Source organism: Oryzias melastigma, linkage group LG2 (assembly GCF_002922805.2).
Source record: "Oryzias melastigma strain HK-1 linkage group LG2, ASM292280v2, whole genome shotgun sequence".
Taxonomy (NCBI): domain Eukaryota; kingdom Metazoa; phylum Chordata; class Actinopteri; order Beloniformes; family Adrianichthyidae; genus Oryzias; species Oryzias melastigma.
Window position 1 is genome coordinate 18,409,438 of NC_050513.1, and position 11,515 is coordinate 18,420,952.

Below are 11,515 nucleotides of genomic sequence, written 5' to 3' on the forward strand. Positions count from 1 at the left end.
GCGCTCCTCAGCTGCATGTGTGGAGGCTACATGAAAGGGGGGGGGACATGGGCATAAATATGGATGCGCCCCTCCAAGTGGATCCCTTTTGGGCGGCCATTAGAACAGGGTTTTGAAGCAGCAATTTCTGCCGGCTGTGGTTGAGCTCGCCACCGAATGCATCGTCCTCCCAGCAGAAAAGTGAATTTTTGGATTTAAATGGAGCCAATTTACCTAAAATTAGACAAAAAATTAGTAATTTTGAGGAATCCTATTTTGTAACTGAGTTTTTATTTATTTATTTATCTATTTGCCGGCTGCCCTGCACACTTTAGTTAGAAGAACCCTTAACAGCACTTAGCACTTTAGCGGCTAATCTGCTAGCATGCAAGTGCTAAACAGATTGAATGAATTTGCTTGTATATTTTAATTTGGAAGAAAATTAGCTAAAATCTAAGAAATTTAGCTAATTATTTTCTAATAATTTTTGTACTTCTTTCTTTCTTTTTTTTATTTTTTTTTACAGGTCTTAATGTCAAACTACCAAAAGAAATGAATTTCTCCGAACTTTAGCATAGGTCTACTTAGCTAGCTAAAAAGTAAGTTTATATGAGACTCTGGGTGATTTGAACTAGCAAATTTGACCAATCTTGCTTTGACTGGGAGGTAATTAAGAAAAAAAAGATCCACATTCTAACCTTTGTTCTTTTAATTTTTAAGTTAAATGAACTTTCTACCGTTCTTTTAGCATTTTAGCGACAAATAAGCTAGCATTGTTCTGCTGAAATGAGCATACTCTCATTTTTTTTTGTAAAGTAAATTATAGCCTATCAAGTACTAAAGATAAACTACCAAAAAATTGAATTCGTCGCATTGTTAGCATATGTGGCTAGCTAAAAAGTAAGCTAATATGAAGCTAAAGTTATTTTATGCATGCATTTGGTCAAAACTTGTTTGACTGGGGATGGTTTGAGTAAAATCTCTAAACCCTTTAAGGTTTGGTCATTTTTTACACTTAAAGGTCTTTTAGCTCTTTAGCGGTTTATCTGCTAGCACTATTAGCTACATGCTAAGACGTTGGAGTGATCTGGCTTCTAACTTTGTACGTTTGGAAGATAACAACAAATAATTTACTATGTATCTAAATATTAGCATACCTAGCTAGCTAACATGTAATTTTAGCTCAGAATTATATTAAGCTAAAAATGTTTTACTTCGTTTTAAGGTTGGATCATATTTTTTGTTAAAAGAATTTGCAACAGGTCCCTAGTGGCTAATCTGCTAGCACTATAAGCTAAATGCTAAACCTTGGAATGAATTTGCTTTTATTCTTGGAAGTTTGGAAGCAAATGGTAAATAATTTAACATGTATCTAAAATCTAAGAATTTTTGCTGGGAAATACATTTAGCTAAAGAAAAATGTACAGCCTTTTAAAGTTTGGTCATTCCTTAGTTTAAAGGTCTTGTAGCACTTTAGCGGCTAATATGCTAACAATATTCTCTAAGTTCCAAGTAGCTAGAAAGCAATATAAGTTTATCTTTTTAACAAGTAAACTACCAAAAATGAATTGATCTAGTTGTTAGTATACATAGCTAACAAAAAATTAAGCTAACATGAAGCTAAGGTTGAATTAAACATGTAAGTATGTTCTTTATGTGTTTGACTTTTAAGGATTGTTTTTTTAAGCTCTTGTAGCACTTTAGCTGCTTATCTGCTAGCACTATTCCCCAAGTACTACAGTTTGGAATTTTTATTTTTATTTTTTTTATAGATAAACAACAAAACATTAATAGGTATTTCTAAGTGCTATTATACCAAGCTAGCTAAAAAAGTTAGGTCATATGTAGCTAATGTTTTTTTACAACCAGAAAATTTGGTCAAACTTGGACTAATGTTTTTTTTAAAAAAAAAAAAGAGTAAACAGTTTTGAGGTTTAGTCACTTTATTAGCCTACCTATCTCTCTTCCCTCAAAGCTTAAGAAGTTGAAATAAATTTCCTCTTTTTTTGAAAGTCCAGAAGATATTCTACCAAGTAATTATTTTTAAGTACAATACAAAAAATCAATACCTGTGTTTTTACTATTATCCTGAAAATAATAATAGAGGATGGAATAAAAAAGGATGAAATTGTTTGTGAGGTAAATTATTTTTTTAATTATTGCAAAAAAATGCCTCCAACCTTTTAGACTTTATAAGAATCACATCTCCGTTTCAATTAGCATTCAAAGAGTTAAGTGCACCTCAGCAGACGAGGCTCTCATAGCACATGATATTCGTCAATATCGCCGATTAGCTATGAAACGGATCCCCCTCAGCGAGGGAGCGAGCGCGGGGGAGCTATGTGTAACCGGACGCCCACGCACCGCGAAAGGCTATTGACCTGCCGAGGTACACCTCTGTCTGCTCTCCAAAGACGACGGCGCCCGCCAAACTTTCTAATGAGCTTAACGGGTTTGTGTTTGTCTGACGCCGACGCGTACGGCGCAGAGACCGCTGACATCAACCAGAGCCGGATCCATACTGGAGTGACGCTTTAACCCCCTAAGAAGGTGGACGACGGCATTTCTCTAGCACACGTTCATACATGCTCGGACCTTCAGGGTCTGAATCAATCGCCGTTCCCGTATCAATAAAAGGTTTACAGCAGTGCTGGAGTCAAAACACCGGGTTGGTTTAGAATTCTTTCCGTCTTTCTGCACCTTTGAGGAAACTCAAAGACTAGAAATACCCAAAAACTCACCAAAATTACCACTTATCTAGTAGAAAATGAAGTTTGGGCCTAGTGTAAAAGTATTTTGACTTTTAAACCAACGGCCTAAAAATACAGGTGTTGGAGGTATCCGAAGGTAGTTTTTAAATTATTATGGGATGGCCAGAGGACCAACAGTTTTGTGTTCCATTGACCTTTGACCTCCATCTTGAATTATTTCCAAAACATGTTGTAGTACCTTCGAATTTAACTCCTCAAGGATCATCGGTAAGCTTCTTGAGGAAAAAATGTTGGTTTTAAACTTTGGACATTTGGATAAGCATATTTACAAAAATTAAATGTATTAATACTCCCCTCAAGCTAAATGAAACAATAATAGAAACATATTAGGCCTGTGGAAAACCTTTGTTGCCAAGGAAATATTAAAATTAATTTATCCAATTCTTCTAAAAGTTACTTAAATCTTTTTGTCACCCATTGGCGACCAAAAAATAAAGTGGTTGCTATGGCGATCAAACCAACATAAAGTCGTCCATTTTGAAAAAAATGTTTTTTTGTGATTTTTTTCTCACTAGTGTGGGTGAATTCAGTTTTTTATAAGCAGAACTGAACAAGTCTTGCTTTCTCGTCCCTCCTCGACGTCTGTTTTCCATCATCAGGTGCAGGATGCCGCAGGATGCCAGCACAGACAGCTCCCTGGCTCTATCCTTTGGCCGTCTCCTGCTTCGCTAACATGGACTGAAGATGCCAGCGTTGATAAGAACTGGGATCCTGCGCTCACGACAGCTTTTAGTTCCAACTCCCCACATGGTTCGGTTGGAGAACACCGACCTGAGTGTGCCTGTTCTGTGTAAATAAATACCCGGTGGGTTTCGGAGCGTGCGGTTGATCGCTGAAGCCTCCCCGTCCTGTGGGAGAGTGGCTGGTGTGAGTCTGCGGCTGCTGTGTGGTTGGACGCTGCTTGAAGGTGCGTTTGTGTTTTATCACTCACAAGTGTAGCTGTGGTAAAAGGTGTGACAGGGCTGCTAAAAACCTGAGATGAGCTCAGACCTGTGTGAGGCCTTCAGGGAAAAAAACACATCTGTCTTATTTGCAGGTTAAACTTTACAAAACACAGAGATTCAGATGAAAAACAGATAATGCTAAAATGTTTACAGGAGTACAATTTTGCCCACAAGCTACCAAATCTTTTCATTTTTTCCCAAATATTAGCATACCTAGCTAGCTAAAAGTAAAGCAAATTTAAAGCTGAGGCTGCAATAGGCCAGAAATGTTCTCCAAACTTGGTTTGATTCAGCGAGAAATAATGGAAAAAAAAATCTTCAAGTTCAGGTTTCTTTTAGAGCTTACGTAATTAATTATCATTATTTTTGGAACATTAGTGGCTATCCTGCTAGCAATATTCCCTAAGTGCTAAAAATGTAGAATCAATTTTCTTATTTTTTTTTTTTGCAAATTGGAAGACAAACTTCAGTACAGTCCAAATGTTAGCATTTCTAGCTAGCTAGCAAGCTTACGGTTGTTTTAGACCAGAAAATGTGGTCAAACTTGGTTTGATTAGGCAGGAGTTGGAAATAAATTCACAAAATTTTAACATATTGATATTTTTTGAGATACAAAAAAACTTTCAAAAGGTTATTTAGCATTTTAGGCTAATCTGCTAGCAATAGCGTCTTGCTTGAGCTGAAAAGGGCTAGCTAAAATAAAAATGTTTATTTTTTTCGTCTTATAATTGTTAAGACAAACTACTAAATGATTTAAAATTTCTCTTTATGTTAGCATGTTAGCTAAGGTTGTTCTAAACCAGAAAATTTGGTCAAAGTTGGTCTGAGTGGGGAGGAAACACGTTCTCCACTTCTAAGTTTTGTCCTTTCTAAAGCTAAAAGAAGCTTCCACTTTAGCACTTTAGCAAAGATGTGCCTTTAATACAAATAAGATTCCATAAATGTTCTTTTTTTGTTTCAAATTTGGAAAAAAAGGAAGGGGAAGGGGTAGAATTAATCAAACATTGATGAAGGGACATCTAAAAAGCAAAGAGGAGAAACAGTTTTTGTTGTTTTTTTAATTTGGTAAGTGTAAATTTGTTGCCAGGAAGTAATATTTAAGTTTTATTGCTGATTAGTTTAAAGTTTACGGTAAACTCAGTGAATCCCCAGAAAGCCGTAGTTAAAGGGGAAAATATATATAATATATATAAATCATGGTGTCATGAGCCAAATAGACAAATGTATTATTAGATTTACATAGAATTATTTTTTTTGATGTATTAAAAAAATTCAGAGTTTCTAGGATATAGCCTTGAGGTACACCAGGTGTGGCGAGAGAGACAAATTCAGATTGAAAAAATGTAAAATCACTCATAAAATATAAACAATAACTTATTGCTAAACTAAAGTAAACTGATTAAGCTCAACTAGGCATCCCTGCACTCAGACCCTCCTTCTTGTCAAGGAAAAATAAATTTACAAAAAGGAAGAAGCCTCGGGGATGTCCACATAAAGAACGGATCCGCTCCCTGGACGGACAGGTGATGTACCATGACTCTTAAAGAAGAATTAGCTTATCTAATTCTACAACTACAAGTTGAATAGTGTAGCAGATAATAATCCAGATAGAAGTGAGGGACAGCTGGGGATGTGAGACGAGCCAGAGACGAGGTCCACTGCCCAGATCAGGAGATCAGTGGCCAAGTCAAGAAGCAAGGATAGAGAAATGTCTTGGACTCACTGGAAAGATAAAGAAGGGTGTCATCAGCAAATTAGAGGAATTTTAAATTAAATTTCCAGATTTTTTTTTTTTCATAAATTAACAAAAAGGGGGTTTCAAGGACATAGCCTTGAGGGATACCTGACCTAACTAAGAAGAAGAGATCATTTAAGCAGAATAAAAGGGTAAGTGACAGAAAAATAAGAGTGAAACCACTACAAGGGGTTGTGAGAAACACCAAAACGGAGAAGGATTGAGTGTGTGTATTAATTATTGGTAGAGCTGGAAATCGCTAATTATATTTGATAGCAAAAAAATGACTAAAGCCTCTGGTGCTTTGAATCTAACGAAGTGAACACAACCGCATCATCTGCATAGGGAAGCAACAGTCCACAAGAACTTTAATGGTCATAATTGTAGCTTTAAGACACACAGTGTGGTCAAATTCAGCATAAGGTGTTGCAAATAACATTTTTAAATACTATTTCAATGTTCTAGCTAACAATAAAGAAGAGCGGTACAGAAAACAGTGTCTAACTCATTAGTCTACATTTCATGCTAGGATGCATATTTTGTGCTACAGGATGGTTTAGGCTCTGCTCTATGATACGTCTCAATGCCCCCCACCCTCCCCGGCTGCCTGTTTACTGTAGGGCTAATATCTGTGTGGCAAAACGCGCAGATATGCGGTTTATAGGTCACAGCTGCAAACACGGCCGGGGGCAGTTTCGCCTTTGTTCTCCATGCCTCACTACAAGGTGTGTTAAACACACATATGCTCCTAAATGAATATTTAGATTATTAGCCGTCCAATATTAATCTGTCCTGAAAACATTTGAATATCACCTCCAGCACCGTTCTCCTTATCGGCCCCACCACCACCACAACCCGCCTGTATACCTCTTTTTGTTTAGTTGAAGGGAACAGGGGGGCCGCAGAGTGCTCAGTGATGTATAATCACCTTGAAATTAATTAATTGCAACACAACAATGCGCTGATAGCATCAGTGCCCGCGTGCTTTTTGTCTGCCCACCCGCTCAGGTTGCCGAGGTTGGCTGTCACCGGCGCCATCCGGCTAAAAATGGCTGCTATCTCCTGCTGTATGCGTGGGGTCTCTGAGAGTAATTAATCTCAATGAAGCCCGTAGCCGAGCTAGGTATGACGGCCTGGAATTGAATTACCCCCACCACCACCTCCACCGCCACCACCCGCACCTCATCGTCGGCGAGCTCCGGCACTTTAGACGGAGGAAAATGATTCCTATTTTCTTAGGGTTAATATGAGCCACCTGAGCCTTATTGTCATTTAGGCGGATCCTGTCGTCTCACAATCGGGATCCTAGTTTTTAGTTTTCCCATCAGCCCTGTAAACGCAACTTTAATTAGAGCTCAGATAGCATGCAGAGCACGAACAGACACCGAAAATGAGTCAGGGCAATGGAAACGTGAGGCTAAGGTACCTATGCACCTGTATGCTGGGTGGACCAAAACCTATGATGACCAAAACTTACAATGCTGGACCAACAATATTCTACCTTGAATGTGTCATGAGTGTGGTTTCATGACACCAGTCATGAGATGAAACCAGGAGTCTCCAACCTAAACCAGGGGTCTCCAACTTAAACCATGATCTCCAACCTAAACCAGGAGTCTCCAACCTAAACCAGGAGTCTCCTACCTAAACCAGGGGTCTCCAACCTAAACCAGGGGTCTCCAACCTAAACCAGGGGTCTCCAACCTAAACCAGGAGTCTCCAACCTAAACCAGGGGTCTCCAACCTAAACCAGGGGTCTCCAACCTAAACCAGGGGTCTCCAACCTAAACCAGGGGTCTCCAACCTAAACCAGGGCTGCTATCTCCTGCTGTATGCGTGGGGCCAATGGGCCACAAAGAGTTATTTTTTCGCATTTTTTCTTTCTGCGTCTTTTAATGAAAATTTCACCTCATACTTAAAAACTCATCAAAATTCGTCCACACCAAGTATCTGCTGACAATGTATGTTGGGCCTAGTCAATGACACACAGCCCCGCCCCCCAAAATAATGATGACATCATAGGGACCAAAAATGTATTAGGCCAAAATGTATTATATTAAAAAACATTTCAAAATCTACTAACAAAAACAAAACAGGTGATATCCAAAATAAGTGTTACAATTATTATGGGATGGCGACATGACCTACGACTTGGCGGCCATTTTGTGTCAAAGAGTGAAATGTGTCTATTTTTAAAATTTACCGCAATATGGGAAAAGAAAACCTTTGTTCAAGCAGTTTTTGTAAAATTTTAGACACACTATTAATTTAAGGCTACAAACAACAACCCAAGTTTAGTTGACCTTTGACCTCAGGAAGAAGTTGCCCTCTTGGATAAAAAGAAATAATTTTCAGCACCTTCTACGAATGTAAACTCATCTTGGGATTTTGGTATGTCGTCTACAAATTCATTGGGGAAATTTGTAGATTTTGAATGACGTTAGCATGTCAAGCTAGCAATAATTGCTTCCTTGTTGCTCGAACATTTTTCACCAGAATATTGTAAAACATTTCAGACATGAATGGTTGCCTCGAGCTGAACAAAACGATATAACACACAATATGAACATATTAGGAATGGGGGTGTGGTAAACAAAAAACCTCCGTTGCCAAGGAAATTCAAAAAGTTACTTTTGCGGATTCTTTCAAATACTTCACAGACGTGTTCGTCATGCCCCGCCGACCAAGAACTAAAATGGTTGCTATGGAAAAAAAACAACAGAAAAGATAAAATTTTGGAAAATGCAATAAATAATGAACTTAAAGTCTTCATCATCTGGGTCCCATTTTAAGGGGCTTTAATATGAGTCAACTGTGAATTGTAAAGCACCTTTTCCTCATATATTCCATACACAGGACCTTTACGTTCTTGGTGCGGGACAAAGAACTTAAACTACATAATGGGGGGTACATGTTGGTGTTGGGGGTTCGGGTACCGTGGGCGGGGCAGTACCTGAGCTCGTATTCCTGGGTCATGGTGGCACAGATGTGACTCTTTCTGTTGTTCTATACAGTCCCTTTGATACAAGTAAGTATTCCCTTACGTTTTGGTAACAATTAATATATTTTTCAGTACAATACAGAAATGAAACATAAGGAAAATATATATATATATTTATATACGTACAGTTTTTGTTTGTTATATTGGTTGTTTTGATGAAGTGTTACATATATTCTTGATTTAGAGGGTAAATCAGGTAAAAGTCAACATCTACCACCTTGCCTGTTTTCCAGATCTCCTTGCACTCCTTGCTGCTGATTACCTAGACCAGGTGTGCTCAGTTATTCAATAAGGAGACTCCTTATTGCATCTGTAACCCAGACAGGGTGGTAGACTTAGAAGAGATGGTTTTCTCAAACCTGGATTTTAAATGTCTTAAAGTAAAAGAACTCAAGCTGGAGCGAGGATTTGTTGTGGAACACCTGGAGCCGACGGCAGAACGCGGCAACGGTCCTCATGGGAGCAGCGGGGAATCGATGGAAAACAGGTGTGAACACATAGAAGATCACATCCATAACTAAAAGAAAGTAAAAGTACAAATAACACAAAAAGACCAACTGTTTTGAGCGAAAACTTCAACTTTTCTTTGATCTTTCTTGTTCTGACAGTCAGAAACCACTCAGTCAATGTCTCAAAACCTTCAAAAACATTATTTTTTTTAATGAATGAAGTATTAGATGGTCAAACTTTACCATCAGTAGAAAATGATATTTTTTAGCGTTTTTGTCAACTCTACACTACACTGCTTTTTTAGTTTGTCTTTAAAACGTATTTTTTTATGCTTGATATTTATCTTTTATATAACAACCCTATTTTTTTTATCCAAATATTATGAATTATGTTAGACAGTAACTCCAAAATGAACCTAAAACTGTCCAATAATGTTAATTCCAGTTGGTAAATTGTCATTTTATTTCTAAAAATAGTAATCAAACTGTTTTTACGTTTGATAAGAAAATATTTGACAAAATAAAATTTTAAAAGACCAAGAAAAAAGGACAGATGAGGTCAAAACAAAGTGAAAATGTCTAAAAATAAGCAAAACTCCAATGAAAAGTTCCAGGGATAAGTTCCAAATGTTTTCACAATTATGTGTCATAGCTCTTATTGTGTTTGTTTAAAAAAAAAAAAAAAAAATCCAAGTACTTTTCAAAACCTTCACTGTAAATTTTGATTGAAAACAATTCTAATGGGGGGGTGGTATCATGGAAAACAATAGTTAAGATTGGTGAATCCACTGGTGTATTCAGACACTACAGAGATTTTATATATATATTTATATATATATATATATATATATATTGGAACTCAACAGAACTTGTTCAGTTGGCCAATTTTACCTAAATCTATGTAATTGTGTGTTTGGTCTTCTACATTCAAAACTCTTGTGTTCAAGTCTACAACACGAGTTTTTATGACAGTTTTTAGGCTCCGTCTACAAACTGGTTTAGTGTTTAGGCTACAATTTCCCAAAATGCCACACTGCGGCGACCTAAATGAAAGCTTTTCGAGACGTTTTACCACCCTGACGACATTTCTCTAAAAGTCGGAGGCCACCCGAGTACATTACGAGGTCGCATAGTGGAGGTCCAGTGACATGTGACGATGATGCCATAACGAAATCGGCGCGGCGGTTGAAGCTGGAATCACCATTGGACGACGTGTGAATGTCTCTAGACGCTGGCTGTCCATATCAAGCGGTACCGGCCGCCCACTACCCCAGGGGTGCATAAAAACCGAGCCATACGGCACACTTGACGTCCGGCTGACTCCCACCATCTACATTCATAACCACGTCAGCGATTTTCAAAAAAATCGAGTGGCAACATGAAGCCTTGAAGATTTGGCCAACACCTCCCCATGGAGTGGTCGGCGAAACTTTGGCCAATCGGGGACTAAGATTCGAGTGTTGCTGGGTTATCTGGTGACAAATCTGATGCTGTCTACTTGTTTTTCAAATAAAGATAAACCGACCTGACTTGACGGTAATCAATATTCGCCATTGCAAAGATGGTACCAAGGAACATTTGGTGCCCAATTGGTGCAAGATTTGCACCACTTTGACATTTGGGATTGAGCCTCTTCCAGTTGTGGGTGGTACTAGTAAACAGTAGGAAAAAAAAAAAGAAGCCCCTCCCTGATTCTCCAGTGTGAACACCATTGGCTGAACGTACTTCCGGTGAGGTGAGTCAATCCCTGGTGAGTACAGAGATTAATACTTTTTTGGTAGAAGTTCCTCACCCTTTGCCAAATCAATTGAGTCAACTCAAACATTTAAAATGAGACATCTGGACATGAACATGGGTCTCCAACTGTAACTCTCTGCTTCCTCTTCAGTGCAATAAGCTGACTCTTGTCTTTTCGACCGAGCACCATTGGATATCGATCGGCATATTCATCCGTATTGATTTCTGGTTGAGAATACACAGAATTTCCACTTTAATTATTTGCCTGGCTGCCTTTTGCAGAGATAGACATCGATGCGGCAGAAAGTAGTGAATCACGCCAAACCGTGAGCGCTTGAAAGGAGGCGGGCGGTTCCAGGGCTCTCCAGAGACTGGCTGGGGTCATCGGGAGGGGTGAACGCCGGGGTCGTTTGTCTGGAGATGACTCTATCTGTGCTCCACGCCGCGTCATTAGGCGATCCGGTGTAGAGCTGCTCAGAGACTTCCTAAAGTTTTAGTTTTAAATACAAACGGTCTGTAAAGTGTCGGTTCCTTTTTGTCTATATGAGTTTGAATCATGTATTTGTTGGACCAAAAATCAACACATTTTAGGACAACTTTGTACTAAAAAGTTGCATCCCTTGATGAATTGTTGGGGCATTATGGGTATTGTAGTCACCTGCCTCATGAAGACTACTGTACTTTACTGTACTGTAGTGTAGTACTTTGTATTCCAACTGAACATTGTTCAGTTATTGCCAATGAAGTTTGACTCATCTGTCATGTTTAACTGGTTTACGACGAACTTAAATACATTTTCTTGAAATTGAGAATGCTTCTTATTATCCCGGTATGCCTTTTGCCTAAAGTCTGGTTGGTTTTACTGGCATGGACTAATCTTTTTATGGTACATTGCACTA